This window comes from Pseudophryne corroboree (genome assembly GCF_028390025.1).
Source record: "Pseudophryne corroboree isolate aPseCor3 chromosome 7 unlocalized genomic scaffold, aPseCor3.hap2 SUPER_7_unloc_5, whole genome shotgun sequence".
NCBI lineage: Eukaryota > Metazoa > Chordata > Amphibia > Anura > Myobatrachidae > Pseudophryne > Pseudophryne corroboree.
In genome coordinates, this window is record NW_026967614.1 from 92,995 (window position 1) to 114,020 (window position 21,026).

The 21,026-nt window shown below is 35.0% G+C and overlaps 5 non-coding genes across 5 annotated transcripts; all 5 read right to left on the reverse strand.

The window, feature by feature from the left end:
- Positions 1-571: 571 nt before the first annotated feature.
- TRNAS-ACU (transfer RNA serine (anticodon ACU)) lies at positions 572-645 on the reverse strand. The gene has a single exon. It is a non-coding gene; the product is annotated as a tRNA-Ser (tRNA).
- Positions 646-4,072: 3,427 nt separating this feature from the next.
- TRNAS-ACU (transfer RNA serine (anticodon ACU)) lies at positions 4,073-4,146 on the reverse strand. Its single transcript has one exon. It is a non-coding gene; the product is annotated as a tRNA-Ser (tRNA).
- A 4,535-nt stretch (positions 4,147-8,681) lies between these two features.
- On the reverse strand, positions 8,682-8,755 carry TRNAS-ACU (transfer RNA serine (anticodon ACU)). Its single transcript has one exon. It is a non-coding gene; the product is annotated as a tRNA-Ser (tRNA).
- Positions 8,756-14,488: 5,733 nt separating this feature from the next.
- TRNAS-ACU (transfer RNA serine (anticodon ACU)) lies at positions 14,489-14,562 on the reverse strand. The gene has a single exon. It is a non-coding gene; the product is annotated as a tRNA-Ser (tRNA).
- Positions 14,563-16,794: 2,232 nt separating this feature from the next.
- TRNAS-ACU (transfer RNA serine (anticodon ACU)) lies at positions 16,795-16,868 on the reverse strand. The gene has a single exon. It is a non-coding gene; the product is annotated as a tRNA-Ser (tRNA).
- Between the last annotated feature and the right edge of the window lie 4,158 nt (positions 16,869-21,026).

The following is a 21,026-nucleotide window of genomic DNA, read 5'->3' on the forward strand; positions in this document are numbered from 1 at the left end:
ATGATGCATTGGGGCAACGATTTTGTGAGAAACATCTTCACCCTTAAATAAAGATTTTCTTAATTCCTTACCTGTGTGCTAATTAGATATCACCTTGTTTTCACATTAAACAGACTTCTACATGAGAAAGCAGCAAGGATGCAGTGGCGTTAATGTTTCCTGGTGTCAACCTGTATTATTTCAGTAGACATTGAAATGAGGATGCATCTTGCTGCCTTTCCAATGAAGCAAGTTTAATTTAGTAATAGGTGAAAAACCATCCCTACAAAGGTGTTAATCAGAGACTTGGCTTTGTGGACACTTTTCAGAGAACAAATTTGTTAGCATAAAAATAAAGCCAGAAAATGAAGAGCTGTTTAATCACTCAATTGGATTTTTTTTGCCAGCATATTTCTTTTTCTCTGCAACCCACTGCTAAATTGTGCTTCCTATCTGTTTTTATAAAATCACTGAATCAAATCTAACTCTGATTACATCAGAGAAGGCCAGGTACCCTACACCATAACGGGGGGGTTTGAAATTTTGACTTGTCTACTTAAAGATCACCAAAATCTGATAACAAGGTCAATTACGTCCCTGGGTGGGATTGAACCACCAACCTTTCGGTTAGTAGCCAGACACACTAACCGATTGCGCCACAGAGACACTTTGTAAAAAGTACATACTGACAAAGGCTAATAAGCATACATCTGGAACGTTTCCTAGAAAAACTTTAAAAAGTCAATAATCTGGAGAGTTTTTGTAAGATGTTTCTTCCATCAACCAACGAAGAAACACATTGGTACTTTCCCATGATGAGTGAGTGCTTCAGGATCTCTTGCACTTACATGTGCAGCAGAGTACTGCAATGGAAGCATGCTGGGCCCATAACCCAGAGGTAGGCAGATTAAAACTATCCTCTGCTATATGCATTTTTTTTGTTAAAGTAATCCAAAACTGGGATTGATATTTTTGCTCTTTTATTTTTCATTAAAGTACAATAACTTTTACCATTTTAATTTGTTTTAATAGTATATTGAAAGTATTGTTTTCTTTTAAAAATCCACTTAATTTTCTTTACCCTATTATTAAAATGGTAATTGACAAAAACAAACTACATTGTCACCAGAAGAGCAATACAAAATGTACAAGTGATATATTAAAATCATCTTTCCTGCTTGAATTTCAATGATGCATTGGGGCAACGATTTTGTGAGAAACATTTTCACCCTTAAATAAAGATTTTCTTAATTCCTTACCTGTGTGCTAATTAGATATCACCTTGTTTTCACATTAAACAGACTTCCACATGAGAAAGCAGCAAGGATGCAGTGGCGTTAATGTTTCCTGGTGTCAACCTGTATTATTTCAGTAGACATTGAAATGAGGATGCATCTTGCTGCCTTTCCAATGAAGCAAGTTTAATTTAGTAATAGGTGAAAAACCATCCTTACAAAGGTGTTAATCAGAGACTTGGCTTTGTGGACACTTTTCAGAGAACAAATTTGTTAGCATAAAAATAAAGCCAGAAAATGAAGAGCTGTTTAATCACTCAATTGGATTTTTTTTGCCAGCATATTTCTTTTTCTCTGCAACCCACTGCTAAATTGTGCTTCCTAGCTGTTTTTATAAAATCACTGAATCAAATCTAACTCTGATTACATCAGAGAAGGCCAGGTACCCTACACCATAAGAGAGGGTTTGAAATTTTGACTTGTCTACTTAAAGATCACCAAAATCTGATAACAAGGTCAATTACGTCCCTGGGTGGGATTGAACCACCAACCTTTTGGTTAATAGCCATACACACTAACTGATTGCGCCACAGAGACACTTTGCAAAAGTACATACTGGCAAAGGCTAATAAGCATTCATCTAAAACGTTTCCTAGAAAAACTTTAAAAAGTCAATAATCTGGAGAGTTTTTGTAAGATGTTTCTTCCATCAACCAATGAAGAAACACATTGGTACTTTCCCATGATGAGTGAGTGCTTCAGGATCTATTACACTTACATGTGCAGCAGAGTACAGCAATGGAAGCATGCTGGGCACATAACCCAGAGGTAGGCAGATTGAAACTATCCTCTGCTATATGCATTTTTTTTTGTTAAAGTAATCCAAAACTGGGATTGATATGTTGGCTCTTTTATTTTTACTTACAGTACAATAACTTTTACCATTTTAATTTGTTTTAATAGTATATTGACAGTATTGTTTTCTTTCAAAAATCCTCTTAATTTTCATTACCCTATTATTAAAATGGTAATTGACAAAAACAAACTACATTGTCACCAGAAGAGCAATACAAAATGTACAAGTGATATATTAAAATCATCTTTCCAGCTTGAATTTCAATGATGCATTGGGGCAACGATTTTGTGAGAAACATTTTCACCCTTAAATAAAGATTTTCTTAATTCCTTACCTGTGTGCTAATTAGATATCACCTTGTTTTCACATTAAACAGACTTCCACATGAGAAAGCAGCAAGGATGCAGTGGCGTTAATGTTTCCTGGTGTCAACCTGTATTATTTCAGTAGACATTGAAATGAGGATGCATCTTGCTGCCTTTCCAATGAAGCAAGTTTAATTTAGTAATAGGTTAAAAACCATCCTTACAAAGGTGTTAATCAGAGACTTGGCTTTGTGGACACTTTTCAGAGAACAAATTTGTTAGCATAAAAATAAAGCCAGAAAATTAAGAGCTGTTTAATCACTCAATTTGATTTTTTTTGCCAGCATATTTCTTTTTCTCTGCAACCCACTGCTAAATTGTGCTTCCTAGCTGTTTTTATAAAATCACTGAATCAAATCTAACTCTGATTACATCAGAGAAGGCCAGGTACCCTACACCAGAACAGGGGGATTTGAAATTTTGACTTGTCTACTTAAAGATCACCAAAATCTGATAACAAGGTCAATTACGTCCCTGGGTGGGATTGAACCACCAACCTTTTGGTTAATCGCCGTGCACACTAAATGATTGCACCACAGAGACACTTTGCAAAAGTCCATACTGACAAAGGCTAATAAGCATTCATCTAAAACGTTTCCTAGAAAAACTTTAAAAAGTCAATAATCTGGAGAGTTTTTGTAAGATGTTTCTTCCATCAACCAACGAAGAAACACATTGGTACTTTCCCATGATGAGTGAGTGCTTCAGGATCTCTTGCACTTACATGTGCAGCAGAGTACAGCAATGGAAGCATGCTGGGCCCATAACCCAGCGGTAGGCAGATTGAAACTATCCTCTGCTATATGCATTTTTTTTTGTTAATTAAAGTAATCCAAAACTGAGATTGATATTTTGGCTCTTTTATTTTCACTTAAAGTACAATAACTTTTACCATTTTAATTTGTTTTAATAGTATATTGACAATATTGTTTTCTTTCAAAAATCCACTTAATTTTCTTAACCCTATTATTAAAATGGTAATTGACAAAAACAAACTACATTGTCACCAGAAGAGCAATACAAAATGTACAAGTGATATATTAAAATCATCTTTCCAGCTTGAATTTCAATGATGCATTGGGGCAACGATTTTGTGAGAAACATCTTCACCCTTAAATAAAGATTTTCTTAATTCCTTACCTGTGTGCTAATTAGATATCACCTTGTTTTCACATTAAACAGACTTCCACATGAGAAAGCAGCAAGGATGCAGTGGCGTTAATGTTTCCTGGTGTCAACCTGTATTATTTCAGTAGACATTGAAATGAGGATGCATCTTGCTGCCTTTCCAATGAAGCGTTTAATTTAGTAATAGGTGAAAAACCATCCCTACAAAGGTGTTAATCAGAGACTTGGCTTTGTGGACACTTTTCAGAGAACAAATTTGTTAGCATAAAAATAAAGCCAGAAAATGAAGAGCTGTTTAATCACTCAATTGGATTTTTTTTGCCAGCATATTTCTTTTTCTCTGAAACCCACTGCTAAATTGTGCTTCCTAGCTGTTTTTATTAAATCACTGAATCAAATCTAACTCTGATTACATCAGAAAAGGCCAGGTACCCTACACCATAACAAGGGGTTTGAAATTTTGACTTGTCTACTTAAAGATCACCAAAATCTGATAACAAGGTCAATTACGTCCCTGGGTGGGATTGAACCACCAACCTTTTGGTTAGTAGCCGGACACACTAACCGATTGCGCCACAGAGACACTTCACAAAAAGTACATACTGACAAAGGCTAATAAGCATACATCTAGAACGTTTCCTAGAAAAACTTTAAAAAGTCAATAATCTGGAGAGTTTTTGTAAAATGTTTCTTCCATCAACCAACGAAGAAACACATTGGTACTTTCCCATGATGAGTGAGTGCTTCAGGATCTCTTGCACTTACATGTGCAGCAGAGTACTGCAATGGAAGCATACAGGGCCCATAACCCAGCGGTAGGCAGATTGAAACTATCCTCTGCTATATGCATTTTTTTTTGTTAATTAAAGTAATCCAAAACTGGGATTGATATTTTGGCTCTTTTATTTTCACTTAAAGTACAATAACTTTTACCATTTTAATTTGTTTTAATAGTATATTGACAGTATTGTTTTCTTTCAAAAATCCACTTAATTTTCTTAACCCTATTATTAAAATGGTAATTGACAAAAACAAACTACATTGTCACCAGAAGAGCAATACAAAATGTACAAGTGATATATTAAAATCATCTTTCCAGCTTGAATTTCAATGATGCATTGGGGTAACGATTTTGTGAGAAACATCTTCACCCTTAAATAAAGATTTTCTTAATTCCTTACCTGTGTGCTAATTAGATATCACCTTGTTTTCACATTAAACAGACTTCCACATGAGAAAGCAGCAAGGATGCAGTGGTGTTAATGTTTCCTGGTGTCAACCTGTATTATTTCAGTAGACATTGAAATGAGGATGCGTCTTGCTGCCTTTCCAATGAAGCGTTTAATTAAGTAATAGGTGAAAAACCATCCCTACAAAGGTGTTAATCAGAGACTTGGCTTTGTGGACACTTTTCAGAGAACAAATTTGTTAGCATAAAAATAAAGCCAGAAAATGAAGAGCTGTTTAATCACTCAATTGGATTTTTTTGCCAGCATATTTCTTTTTCTCTGCAACCCACTGCTAAATTGTGCTTCCTAGCTGTTTTTATTAAATCACTGAATCAAATCTAACTCTGATTACATCAGAAAAGGCCAGGTACCCTACACCATAACAGGGGGTTTGAAATTTTGACTTGTCTACTTAAAGATCACCAAAATCTGATAACAAGGTCAATTATGTCCCTGGGTGGGATTGAACCACCAACCTTTTGGTTAGTAGCTGGACACACTAACCGATTGCGCCACAGAGACACTTCACGAAAAGTACATACTGACAAAGGCTAATAAGCATACATCTAGAACGTTTCCTAGAAAAACTTTAAAAAGTCAATAATCTGGAGAGTTTTTGTAAAATGTTTCTTCCATCAACCAACGAAGAAACACATTGGTACTTTCCCATGATGAGTGAGTGCTTCAGGATCTCTTGCACTTACATGTGCAGCAGAGTACTGCAATGGAAGCATACAGGGCCCATAACCCAGCGGTAGGCAGATTGAAACTATCCTTTGCTATATGCATTTTTTTTGTTAATTTAAGTAATCAAAACTGGGATTGATATTTTTGCTCTTTTATTTTACCTTGAAGTACAATAATTTTTACCATTTTAATTTGTTTAAATCCACTTAATTTTCTTTACCCTATTATTAAAAGGGTAATTGACAAAAACAAACTACATTGTCACCAGAAGAGCAATACAAAATGTACACGTGATATATTAAAATCATCTTTCCAGCTTGAATTTCAATGATGCATTGGGGCAACGATTTTGTGAGAAACATCTTCACCCTTAAATAAAGATTTTCTTAATTCCTTACCTGTGTGCTAATTAGATATCACCTTGTTTTCACATTAAACAGACTTCCACATGAGAAAGCAGCAAGGATGCAGTGGCGTTAATGTTTCCTGGTGTCAACCTGTATTATTTCAGTAGAAATTGAAATGAGGATGCATCTTGCTGCCTTTCCAATGAAGCAAGTTTAATTTAGTAATAGGTGAAAAACCATCCCTACAAAGGTGTTAATCAGAGACTTGGCTTTGTGGACACTTTTCAGAGAACAAATTTGTTAGCATAAAAATAAAGCCAGAAAATGAAGAGCTGTTTAATCACTCAATTGGATTTTTCTGCCAGCATATTTCTTTTTCTCTGCAACCCACTGCTAAATTGTGATTCCTAGCTGTTTTTATTAAATCACTGAATCAAATCTAACTCTGAATACATCAGAAAAGGCCAGGTACCCTACACCATAACAGGGGGTTTGAAATTTTGACTTGTCTACTTAAAGATCACCAAAATCTGATAACAAGGTCAATTACGTCCCTGGGTGGGATTGAACCACCAACCTTTTGGCTAGTAGCCGGACACACTAACCGATTGCGCCACAGAGACACTTCACAAAAAGTACATACTGACAAAGGCTAATAAGCATACATCTAGAACGTTTCCTAGAAAAACTTTAAAAAGTCAATAATCTGGAGAGTTTTTGTAAAATGTTTCTTCCATCAACCAACAAAGAAACACATTGGTACTTTCCCATGATGAGTGAGTGCTTCAGGATCTCTTGCACTTACATGTGCAGCAGAGTACTGCAATGGAAGCATACAGGGCCCATAACCCAGAGGTAGGCAGATTAAACTATCCTTTGCTATATGCATTTTTTTTGTTAATTTAAGTAATCAAAACTGGGATTGATATTTTTGCTCTTTTATTTTTACTTGAAGTACAATAATTTTTACCATTTTAATTTGTTTAAATCCACTTAATTTTCTTTACCCTATTATTAAAAGGGTAATTGACAAAAACAAACTACATTGTCACCAGAAGAGCAATACAAAATGTACACGTGATATATTAAAATCATCTTTCCAGCTTGAATTTCAATGATGCATTGGGGCAACGATTTTGTGAGAAACATCTTCACCCTTAAATAAAGATTTTCTTAATTCCTTACCTGTGTGCTAATTAGATATCACCTTGTTTTCACATTAAACAGACTTCCACATGAGAAAGCAGCAAGGATGCAGTGGCGTTAATGTTTCCTGGTGTCAACCTGTATTATTTCAGTAGAAATTGAAATGAAGATGCATCTTGCTGCCTTTCCAATGAAGCAAGTTTAATTTAGTAATAGGTGAAAAACCATCCCTACAAAGGTGTTAATCAGAGACTTGGCTTTGTGGACACTTTTCAGAGAACAAATTTGTTAGCATAAAAATAAAGCCAGAAAATGAAGAGCTGTTTAATCACTCAATTGGATTTTTCTGCCAGCATATTTCTTTTTCTCTGCAAACCACTGCTAAATTGTGCTTCCTATCTGTTTTTATAAAATCACTGAATCAAATCTAACTCTGATTACATCAGAGAAGGCCAGGTACCCTACACCATAACAGGGGGTTTGAAATTTTGACTTGTCTACTTAAAGATCACCAAAATCTGATAACAAGGTCAATTACGTCCCTGGGTGGGATTAAGCCACCAACCTTTTGGTTAGTAGCCAGACACACTAACCGATTGCGCCACAGAGACACTTAGTAAAAAGTACATACTGACAAAGGCTAATAAGCATACATCTAGAACGTTTCCTAGAAAAACTTTAAAAAGTCAATAATCTGGAGAGTTTTTGTAAGATGTTTCTTCCATCAACCAACGAAGAAACACATTGGTACTTTCCCATGATGAGTGAGTGCTTCAGGATCTCTTGCACTTACATGTGCAGCAGAGTACTGCAATGGAAGCATGCTGGGCCCATAACCCAGAGGTAGGCAGATTGAAACTATCCTTTGCTATATGCATTTTTTTTTTGTTAATTTAAGTAATCAAAACTGGGATTGATATTTTTGCTCTTTTATTTTTACTTAAAGTACAAAAACTTTTACCATTTTAATTTGTTTTAATAGTATATTGACAGTATAGTTTTCTTTAAAAAATCCACTTAATTTTCTTTACCCTATTATTAAAATGGTAATTGACAAAAACAAACTACATTGTCACCAGAAGAGCAATACAAAATGTACAAGTGATATATTAAAATCATCTTTCCAGCTTGAATTTCAATGATGCATTGGGGCAACGATTTTGTGAGAAACATCTTCACCCTTAAATAAAGATTTTCTTAATTCCTTACCTGTGTGCTTATTAGATATCACCTTGTTTTCACATTAAACAGACTTCTACATGAGAAAGCAGCAAGGATGCAGTGGTGTTAATGTTTCCTGGTGTCAACCTGTATTATTTCAGTAGACATTGAAATGAGGATGCATCTTGCTGCCTTTCCAATGAAGCAAGTTTAATTTAGTAATAGGTGAAAAACCATCTCTACAAAGGTGTTAATCAGAGACTTGGCTTTGTGGACACTTTTCAGAGAACAAATTTGTTAGTATAAAAATAAAGCCAGAAAATGAAGAGCTGTTTAATCACTCAATTGGATTTTTTTTTGCCAGCATATTTCTTTTTCTCTGCAACCCACTGCTAAATTGTGCTTCCTAGCTGTTTTTATAAAATCACTGAATCAAATCTAACTCTGATTACATCAGAGAAGGCCAGGTACCCTACACCAGAACAGGGGTTTTGAAATTTTGACTTGTCTACTTAAAGATCACCAAAATCTGATAACAAGGTCAATTACGTCCCTGGGTGGGATTGAACCACCAACCTTTTGGTTAGTAGCCGGACACACTAACCGATTGCGCCACAGAGACACTTTGCAAAAAGTACATACTGACAAAGTCTAATAAGCATATATCTAGAACGTTTCCTAGAAAAACTTTAAAAAGTCAATAATCTGGAGAGTTTTTGTAAGATGTTTCTTCCATTAACCAATGAAGAAACACATTGGTACTTTCCCATGATGAGTGAGTGCTTCAGGATCTCTTGCACTTACATGTGCAGCAGAGTACTGCAATGGAAGCATGCTGGGCCCATTACCCAGAGGTAGGCAGATTGAAACTATCCTCTGCTATATGCATTTTTTTTGTTAATTAAAGTAATCCAAAACTGGGATTGATATGTTAGCTCTTTTATGTTTACTTAAAGTACAATAACTTTTACCATTTTAATTTGTTTTAATAGTATATTGACAGTATTGTTTTCTTTCAAAAATCCACTTAATTTTTTTTACCCTATTATTAAAATGGTAATTGACAAAAACAAACTACATTGTCACCAGAAGAGCAATACAAAATGTACAAGTGATATATTAAAATCATCTTTCCAGCTTGAATTTCAATGATGCATTGGGGCAACGATTTTGTGAGAAACATTTTCACCCTTAAATAAAGATTTTCTTAATTCCTTACCTGTGTGCTAATTAGATATCACCTTGTTTTCACATTAAACAGACTTCCACATGAGAAAGCAGCAAGGATGCAGTGGCGTTAATGTTTCCTGGTGTCAACCTGTATTATTTCAGTAGACATTGAAATGAGGATGCATCTTGCTGCCTTTCCAATGAAGCAAGTTTAATTTAGTAATAGGTGAAAAACCATCCTTACAAAGGTGTTAATCAGAGACTTGGCTTTGTGGACACTTTTCAGAGAACAAATTTGTTAGCATAAAAATAAAGCCAGAAAATGAAGAGCTGTTTAATCACTCAATTGGATTTTTTTTGCCAGCATATTTCTTTTTCTCTGCAACCCACTGCTAAATTGTGCTTCCTAGCTGTTTTTATAAAATCACTGAATCAAATCTAACTCTGATTACATCAGAGAAGGCCAGGTACCCTACACCATAAGAGAGGGTTTGAAATTTTGACTTGTCTACTTAAAGATCACCAAAATCTGATAACAAGGTCAATTACGTCCCTGGGTGGGATTGAACCACCAACCTTTTGGTTAATAGCCATACACACTAACTGATTGCGCCACAGAGACACTTTGCAAAAGTACATACTGGCAAAGGCTAATAAGCATTCATCTAAAACGTTTCCTAGAAAAACTTTAAAAAGTCAATAATCTGGAGAGTTTTTGTAAGATGTTTCTTCCATCAACCAATGAAGAAACACATTGGTACTTTCCCATGATGAGTGAGTGCTTCAGGATCTATTACACTTACATGTGCAGCAGAGTACAGCAATGGAAGCATGCTGGGCACATAACCCAGAGGTAGGCAGATTGAAACTATCCTCTGCTATATGCATTTTTTTTTGTTAAAGTAATCCAAAACTGGGATTGATATGTTGGCTCTTTTATTTTTACTTACAGTACAATAACTTTTACCATTTTAATTTGTTTTAATAGTATATTGACAGTATTGTTTTCTTTCAAAAATCCTCTTAATTTTCATTACCCTATTATTAAAATGGTAATTGACAAAAACAAACTACATTGTCACCAGAAGAGCAATACAAAATGTACAAGTGATATATTAAAATCATCTTTCCAGCTTGAATTTCAATGATGCATTGGGGCAACGATTTTGTGAGAAACATTTTCACCCTTAAATAAAGATTTTCTTAATTCCTTACCTGTGTGCTAATTAGATATCACCTTGTTTTCACATTAAACAGACTTCCACATGAGAAAGCAGCAAGGATGCAGTGGCGTTAATGTTTCCTGGTGTCAACCTGTATTATTTCAGTAGACATTGAAATGAGGATGCATCTTGCTGCCTTTCCAATGAAGCAAGTTTAATTTAGTAATAGGTTAAAAACCATCCTTACAAAGGTGTTAATCAGAGACTTGGCTTTGTGGACACTTTTCAGAGAACAAATTTGTTAGCATAAAAATAAAGCCAGAAAATTAAGAGCTGTTTAATCACTCAATTTGATTTTTTTTGCCAGCATATTTCTTTTTCTCTGCAACCCACTGCTAAATTGTGCTTCCTAGCTGTTTTTATAAAATCACTGAATCAAATCTAACTCTGATTACATCAGAGAAGGCCAGGTACCCTACACCAGAACAGGGGGATTTGAAATTTTGACTTGTCTACTTAAAGATCACCAAAATCTGATAACAAGGTCAATTACGTCCCTGGGTGGGATTGAACCACCAACCTTTTGGTTAATCGCCGTGCACACTAAATGATTGCGCCACAGAGACACTTTGCAAAAGTCCATACTGACAAAGGCTAATAAGCATTCATCTAAAACGTTTCCTAGAAAAACTTTAAAAAGTCAATAATCTGGAGAGTTTTTGTAAGATGTTTCTTCCATCAACCAACGAAGAAACACATTGGTACTTTCCCATGATGAGTGAGTGCTTCAGGATCTCTTGCACTTACATGTGCAGCAGAGTACAGCAATGGAAGCATGCTGGGCCCATAACCCAGCGGTAGGCAGATTGAAACTATCCTCTGCTATATGCATTTTTTTTTGTTAATTAAAGTAATCCAAAACTGAGATTGATATTTTGGCTCTTTTATTTTCACTTAAAGTACAATAACTTTTACCATTTTAATTTGTTTTAATAGTATATTGACAATATTGTTTTCTTTCAAAAATCCACTTAATTTTCTTAACCCTATTATTAAAATGGTAATTGACAAAAACAAACTACATTGTCACCAGAAGAGCAATACAAAATGTACAAGTGATATATTAAAATCATCTTTCCAGCTTGAATTTCAATGATGCATTGGGGCAACGATTTTGTGAGAAACATCTTCACCCTTAAATAAAGATTTTCTTAATTCCTTACCTGTGTGCTAATTAGATATCACCTTGTTTTCACATTAAACAGACTTCCACATGAGAAAGCAGCAAGGATGCAGTGGCGTTAATGTTTCCTGGTGTCAACCTGTATTATTTCAGTAGACATTGAAATGAGGATGCATCTTGCTGCCTTTCCAATGAAGCGTTTAATTTAGTAATAGGTGAAAAACCATCCCTACAAAGGTGTTAATCAGAGACTTGGCTTTGTGGACACTTTTCAGAGAACAAATTTGTTAGCATAAAAATAAAGCCAGAAAATGAAGAGCTGTTTAATCACTCAATTGGATTTTTTTTGCCAGCATATTTCTTTTTCTCTGAAACCCACTGCTAAATTGTGCTTCCTAGCTGTTTTTATTAAATCACTGAATCAAATCTAACTCTGATTACATCAGAAAAGGCCAGGTACCCTACACCATAACAAGGGGTTTGAAATTTTGACTTGTCTACTTAAAGATCACCAAAATCTGATAACAAGGTCAATTACGTCCCTGGGTGGGATTGAACCACCAACCTTTTGGTTAGTAGCCGGACACACTAAACGATTGCGCCACAGAGACACTTCACAAAAAGTACATACTGACAAAGGCTAATAAGCATACATCTAGAACGTTTCCTAGAAAAACTTTAAAAAGTCAATAATCTGGAGAGTTTTTGTAAAATGTTTCTTCCATCAACCAACGAAGAAACACATTGGTACTTTCCCATGATGAGTGAGTGCTTCAGGATCTCTTGCACTTACATGTGCAGCAGAGTACTGCAATGGAAGCATACAGGGCCCATAACCCAGCGGTAGGCAGATTGAAACTATCCTCTGCTATATGCATTTTTTTTTGTTAATTAAAGTAATCCAAAACTGGGATTGATATTTTGGCTCTTTTATTTTCACTTAAAGTACAATAACTTTTACCATTTTAATTTGTTTTAATAGTATATTGACAGTATTGTTTTCTTTCAAAAATCCACTTAATTTTCTTAACCCTATTATTAAAATGGTAATTGACAAAAACAAACTACATTGTCACCAGAAGAGCAATACAAAATGTACAAGTGATATATTAAAATCATCTTTCCAGCTTGAATTTCAATGATGCATTGGGGTAACGATTTTGTGAGAAACATCTTCACCCTTAAATAAAGATTTTCTTAATTCCTTACCTGTGTGCTAATTAGATATCACCTTGTTTTCACATTAAACAGACTTCCACATGAGAAAGCAGCAAGGATGCAGTGGTGTTAATGTTTCCTGGTGTCAACCTGTATTATTTCAGTAGACATTGAAATGAGGATGCATCTTGCTGCCTTTCCAATGAAGCGTTTAATTAAGTAATAGGTGAAAAACCATCCCTACAAAGGTGTTAATCAGAGACTTGGCTTTGTGGACACTTTTCAGAGAACAAATTTGTTAGCATAAAAATAAAGCCAGAAAATGAAGAGCTGTTTAATCACTCAATTGGATTTTTTTGCCAGCATATTTCTTTTTCTCTGCAACCCACTGCTAAATTGTGCTTCCTAGCTGTTTTTATTAAATCACTGAATCAAATCTAACTCTGATTACATCAGAAAAGGCCAGGTACCCTACACCATAACAGGGGGTTTGAAATTTTGACTTGTCTACTTAAAGATCACCAAAATCTGATAACAAGGTCAATTATGTCCCTGGGTGGGATTGAACCACCAACCTTTTGGTTAGTAGCTGGACACACTAACCGATTGCGCCACAGAGACACTTCACGAAAAGTACATACTGACAAAGGCTAATAAGCATACATCTAGAACGTTTCCTAGAAAAACTTTAAAAAGTCAATAATCTGGAGAGTTTTTGTAAAATGTTTCTTCCATCAACCAACGAAGAAACACATTGGTACTTTCCCATGATGAGTGAGTGCTTCAGGATCTCTTGCACTTACATGTGCAGCAGAGTACTGCAATGGAAGCATACAGGGCCCATAACCCAGCGGTAGGCAGATTGAAACTATCCTTTGCTATATGCATTTTTTTTGTTAATTTAAGTAATCAAAACTGGGATTGATATTTTTGCTCTTTTATTTTACCTTGAAGTACAATAATTTTTACCATTTTAATTTGTTTAAATCCACTTAATTTTCTTTACCCTATTATTAAAAGGGTAATTGACAAAAACAAACTACATTGTCACCAGAAGAGCAATACAAAATGTACACGTGATATATTAAAATCATCTTTCCAGCTTGAATTTCAATGATGCATTGGGGCAACGATTTTGTGAGAAACATCTTCACCCTTAAATAAAGATTTTCTTAATTCCTTACCTGTGTGCTAATTAGATATCACCTTGTTTTCACATTAAACAGACTTCCACATGAGAAAGCAGCAAGGATGCAGTGGCGTTAATGTTTCCTGGTGTCAACCTGTATTATTTCAGTAGAAATTGAAATGAGGATGCATCTTGCTGCCTTTCCAATGAAGCAAGTTTAATTTAGTAATAGGTGAAAAACCATCCCTACAAAGGTGTTAATCAGAGACTTGGCTTTGTGGACACTTTTCAGAGAACAAATTTGTTAGCATAAAAATAAAGCCAGAAAATGAAGAGCTGTTTAATCACTCAATTGGATTTTTCTGCCAGCATATTTCTTTTTCTCTGCAACCCACTGCTAAATTGTGATTCCTAGCTGTTTTTATTAAATCACTGAATCAAATCTAACTCTGATTACATCAGAGAAGGCCAGGTACCCTACACCATAACAAGGGGTTTGAAATTTTGACTTGTCTACTTAAAGATCACCAAATCTGATAACAAGGTCAATTACGTCCCTGGGTGGGATTGAACCACCAACCTTTTGGTTAGTAGCCGGACACACTAACCGATTGCGCCACAGAGACACTTCACAAAAAGTACATACTGACAAAGGCTAATAAGCATACATCTAGAACGTTTCCTAGAAAAACTTTAAAAAGTCAATAATCTGGAGAGTTTTTGTAAAATGTTTCTTCCATCAACCAACAAAGAAACACATTGGTACTTTCCCATGATGAGTGAGTGCTTCAGGATCTCTTGCACTTACATGTGCAGCAGAGTACTGCAATGGAAGCATACAGGGCCCATAACCCAGAGGTAGGCAGATTAAACTATCCTTTGCTATATGCATTTTTTTTGTTAATTTAAGTAATCAAAACTGGGATTGATATTTTTGCTCTTTTATTTTTACTTGAAGTACAATAATTTTTACCATTTTAATTTGTTTAAATCCACTTAATTTTCTTTACCCTATTATTAAAAGGGTTATTGACAAAAACAAACTACATTGTCACCAGAAGAGCAATACAAAATGTACACGTGATATATTAAAATCATCTTTCCAGCTTGAATTTCAATGATGCATTGGGGCAACGATTTTGTGAGAAACATCTTCACCCTTAAATAAAGATTTTCTTAATTCCTTACCTGTGTGCTAATTAGATATCACCTTGTTTTCACATTAAACAGACTTCCACATGAGAAAGCAGCAAGGATGCAGTGGCGTTAATGTTTCCTGGTGTCAACCTGTATTATTTCAGTAGAAATTGAAATGAAGATGCATCTTGCTGCCTTTCCAATGAAGCAAGTTTAATTTAGTAATAGGTGAAAAACCATCCCTACAAAGGTGTTAATCAGAGACTTGGCTTTGTGGACACTTTTCAGAGAACAAATTTGTTAGCATAAAAATAAAGCCAGAAAATGAAGAGCTGTTTAATCACTCAATTGGATTTTTCTGCCAGCATATTTCTTTTTCTCTGCAAACCACTGCTAAATTGTGCTTCCTATCTGTTTTTATAAAATCACTGAATCAAATCTAACTCTGATTACATCAGAGAAGGCCAGGTACCCTACACCATAACAGGGGGTTTGAAATTTTGACTTGTCTACTTAAAGATCACCAAAATCTGATAACAAGGTCAATTACGTCCCTGGGTGGGATTAAGCCACCAACCTTTTGGTTAGTAGCCAGACACACTAACCGATTGCGCCACAGAGACACTTAGTAAAAAGTACATACTGACAAAGGCTAATAAGCATACATCTAGAACGTTTCCTAGAAAAACTTTAAAAAGTCAATAATCTGGAGAGTTTTTGTAAGATGTTTCTTCCATCAACCAACGAAGAAACACATTGGTACTTTCCCATGATGAGTGAGTGCTTCAGGATCTCTTGCACTTACATGTGCAGCAGAGTACTGCAATGGAAGCATGCTGGGCCCATAACCCAGAGGTAGGCAGATTGAAACTATCCTTTGCTATATGCATTTTTTTTTTGTTAATTTAAGTAATCAAAACTGGGATTGATATTTTTGCTCTTTTATTTTTACTTAAAGTACAAAAACTTTTACCATTTTAATTTGTTTTAATAGTATATTGACAGTATAGTTTTCTTTAAAAAATCCACTTAATTTTCTTTACCCTATTATTAAAATGGTAATTGACAAAAACAAACTACATTGTCACCAGAAGAGCAATACAAAATGTACAAGTGATATATTAAAATCATCTTTCCAGCTTGAATTTCAATGATGCATTGGGGCAACGATTTTGTGAGAAACATCTTCACCCTTAAATAAAGATTTTCTTAATTCCTTACCTGTGTGCTTATTAGATATCACCTTGTTTTCACATTAAACAGACTTCTACATGAGAAAGCAGCAAGGATGCAGTGGTGTTAATGTTTCCTGGTGTCAACCTGTATTATTTCAGTAGACATTGAAATGAGGATGCATCTTGCTGCCTTTCCAATGAAGCAAGTTTAATTTAGTAATAGGTGAAAAACCATCCTTACAAAGGTGTTAATCAGAGACTTGGCTTTGTGGACACTTTTCAGAGAACAAATTTGTTAGTATAAAAATAAAGCCAGAAAATGAAGAGCTGTTTAATCACTCAATTGGATTTTTTTTTGCCAGCATATTTCTTTTTCTCTGCAACCCACTGCTAAATTGTGCTTCCTAGCTGTTTTTATAAAATCACTGAATCAAATCTAACTCTGATTACATCAGAGAAGGCCAGGTACCCTACACCAGAACAGGGGTTTTGAAATTTTGACTTGTCTACTTAAAGATCACCAAAATCTGATAACAAGGTCAATTACGTCCCTGGGTGGGATTGAACCACCAACCTTTTGGTTAGTAGCCGGACACACTAACCGATTGCGCCACAGAGACACTTTGCAAAAAGTACATACTGACAAAGTCTAATAAGCATATATCTAGAACGTTTCCTAGAAAAACTTTAAAAAGTCAATAATCTGGAGAGTTTTTGTAAGATGTTTCTTCCATTAACCAATGAAGAAACACATTGGTACTTTCCCATGATGAGTGAGTGCTTCAGGATCTCTTGCACTTACATGTGCAGCAGAGTACTGCAATGGAAGCATGCTGGGCCCATTACCCAGAGGTAGGCAGATTGAAACTATCCTCTGCTATATGCATTTTTTTTGTTAATTAAAGTAATCCAAAACTGGGATTGATATGTTAGCTCTTTTATGTTTACTTAAAGTACAATAACTTTTACCATTTTAATTTGTTTTAATAGTATATTGACAGTATTGTTTTCTTTCAAAAATCCACTTAATTTTTTTTACCCTATTATTAAAATGGTAATTGACAAAAACAAACTACATTGTCACCAGAAGAGCAATACAAAATGTACAAGTGATATATTAAAATCATCTTTCCAGCTTGAATTTCAATGATGCATTGGGGCAACGATTTTGTGAGAAACATTTTCACCCTTAAATAAAGATTTTCTTAATTCCTTACCTGTGTGCTAATTAGATATCACCTTGTTTTCACATTAAACAGACTTCCACATGAGAAAGCAGCAAGGATGCAGTGGCGTTAATGTTTCCTGGTGTCAACCTGTATTATTTCAGTAGACATTGAAATGAGGATGCATCTTGCTGCCTTTCCAATGAAGCAAGTTTAATTTAGTAATAGGTGAAAAACCATCCTTACAAAGGTGTTAATCAGAGACTTGGCTTTGTGGACACTTTTCAGAGAACAAATTTGTTAGCATAAAAATAAAGCCAGAAAATGAAGAGCTGTTTAATCACTCAATTGGATTTTTTTTGCCAGCATATTTCTTTTTCTCTGCAACCCACTGCTAAATTGTGCTTCCTAGCTGTTTTTATAAAATCACTGAATCAAATCTAACTCTGATTACATCAGAGAAGGCCAGGTACCCTACACCATAAGAGAGGGTTTGAAATTTTGACTTGTCTACTTAAAGATCACCAAAATCTGATAACAAGGTCAATTACGTCCCTGGGTGGGATTGAACCACCAACCTTTTGGTTAATAGCCATACACACTAACTGATTGCGCCACAGAGACACTTTGCAAAAGTACATACTGGCAAAGGCTAATAAGCATTCATCTAAAACGTTTCCTAGAAAAACTTTAAAAAGTCAATAATCTGGAGAGTTTTTGTAAGATGTTTCTTCCATCAACCAATGAAGAAACACATTGGTACTTTCCCATGATGAGTGAGTGCTTCAGGATCTATTACACTTACATGTGCAGCAGAGTACAGCAATGGAAGCATGCTGGGCACATAACCCAGAGGTAGGCAGATTGAAACTATCCTCTGCTATATGCATTTTTTTTTGTTAAAGTAATCCAAAACTGGGATTGATATGTTGGCTCTTTTATTTTTACTTACAGTACAATAACTTTTACCATTTTAATTTGTTTTAATAGTATATTGACAGTATTGTTTTCTTTCAAAAATCCTCTTAATTTTCATTACCCTATTATTAAAATGGTAATTGACAAAAACAAACTACATTGTCACCAGAAGAGCAATACAAAATGTACAAGTGATATATTAAAATCATCTTTCCAGCTTGAATTTCAATGATGCATTGGGGCAACGATTTTGTGAGAAACATTTTCACCCTTAAATAAAGATTTTCTTAATTCCTTACCTGTGTGCTAATTAGATATCACCTTGTTTTCACATTAAACAGACTTCCACATGAGAAAGCAGCAAGGATGCAGTGGCGTTAATGTTTCCTGGTGTCAACCTGTATTATTTCAGTAGACATTGAAATGAGGATGCATCTTGCTGCCTTTCCAATGAAGCAAGTTTAATTTAGTAATAGGTTAAAAACCATCCTTACAAAGGTGTTAATCAGAGACTTGGCTTTGTGGACACTTTTCAGAGAACAAATTTGTTAGCATAAAAATAAAGCCAGAAAATTAAGAGCTGTTTAATCACTCAATTTGATTTTTTTTGCCAGCATATTTCTTTTTCTCTGCAACCCACTGCTAAATTGTGCTTCCTAGCTGTTTTTATAAAATCACTGAATCAAATCTAACTCTGATTACATCAGAGAAGGCCAGGTACCCTACACCAGAACAGGGGGATTTGAAATTTTGACTTGTCTACTTAAAGATCACCAAAATCTGATAACAAGGTCAATTACGTCCCTGGGTGGGATTGAACCACCAACCTTTTGGTTAATCGCCGTGCACACTAAATGATTGCGCCACAGAGACACTTTGCAAAAGTCCATACTGACAAAGGCTAATAAGCATTCATCTAAAACGTTTCCTAGAAAAACTTTAAAAAGTCAATAATCTGGAGAGTTTTTGTAAGATGTTTCTTCCATCAACCAACGAAGAAACACATTGGTACTTTCCCATGATGAGTGAGTGCTTCAGGATCTCTTGCACTTACATGTGCAGCAGAGTACAGCAATGGAAGCATGCTGGGCCCATAACCCAGCGGTAGGCAGATTGAAACTATCCTCTGCTATATGCATTTTTTTTTGTTAATTAAAGTAATCCAAAACTGAGATTGATATTTTGGCTCTTTTATTTTCACTTAAAGTACAATAACTTTTACCATTTTAATTTGTTTTAATAGTATATTGACAATATTGTTTTCTTTCAAAAATCCACTTAATTTTCTTAACCCTATTATTAAAATGGTAATTGACAAAAACAAACTACATTGTCACCAGAAGAGCAATACAAAATGTACAAGTGATATATTAAAATCATCTTTCCAGCTTGAATTTCAATGATGCATTGGGGCAACGATTTTGTGAGAAACATCTTCACCCTTAAATAAAGATTTTCTTAATTCCTTACCTGTGTGCTAATTAGATATCACCTTGTTTTCACATTAAACAGACTTCCACATGAGAAAGCAGCAAGGATGCAGTGGCGTTAATGTTTCCTGGTGTCAACCTGTTTTATTTCAGTAGACATTGAAATGAGGATGCATCTTGCTGCCTTTCCAATGAAGCGTTTAATTTAGTAATAGGTGAAAAACCATCCCTACAAAGGTGTTAATCAGAGACTTGGCTTTGTGGACACTTTTCAGAGAACAAATTTGTTAGCATAAAAATAAAGCCAGAAAATGAAGAGCTGTTTAATCACTCAATTGGATTTTTTTTGCCAGCATATTTCTTTTTCTCTGAAACCCACTGCTAAATTGTGCTTCCTAGCTGTTTTTATTAAATCACTGAATCAAATCTAACTCTGATTACATCAGAAAAGGCCAGGTACCCTACACCATAACAAGGGGTTTGAAATTTTGACTTGTCTACTTAAAGATCACCAAAATCTGATAACAAGGTCAATTACGTCCCTGGGTGAGATTGAACCACCAACCTTTTGGTTAGTAGCCGGACACACTAACCGATTGCGCCACAGAGACACTTCACAAAAAGTACATACTGACAAAGGCTAATAAGCATACATCTAGAACGTTTCCTAGAAAAACTTTAAAAAGTCAATAATCTGGAGAGTTTTTGTAAAATGTTTCTTCCATCAACCAACGAAGAAACACATTGGTACTTTCCCATGATGAGTGAGTGCTTCAGGATCTCTTGCACTTACATGTGCAGCAGAGTACTGCAATGGAAGCATACAGGGCCCATAACCCAGCGGTAGGCAGATTGAAACTATCCTCTGCTATATGCATTTTTTTTTGTTAATTAAAGTAATCCAAAACTGGGATTGATATTTTGGCTCTTTTATTTTCACTTAAAGTACAATAACTTTTACCATTTTAATTTGTTTTAATAGTATATTGACAGTATTGTTTTCTTTCAAAAATCCACTTAATTTTCTTAACCCTATTATTAAAATGGTAATTGACAAAAACAAACTACATTGTCACCAGAAGAGCAATACAAAATGTACAAGTGATATATTAAAATCATCTTTCCAGCTTGAATTTCAATGATGCATTGGGGTAACGATTTTGTGAGAAACATCTTCACCCTTAAATAAAGATTTTCTTAATTCCTTACCTGTGTGCTAATTAGATATCACCTTGTTTTCACATTAAACAGACTTCCACATGAG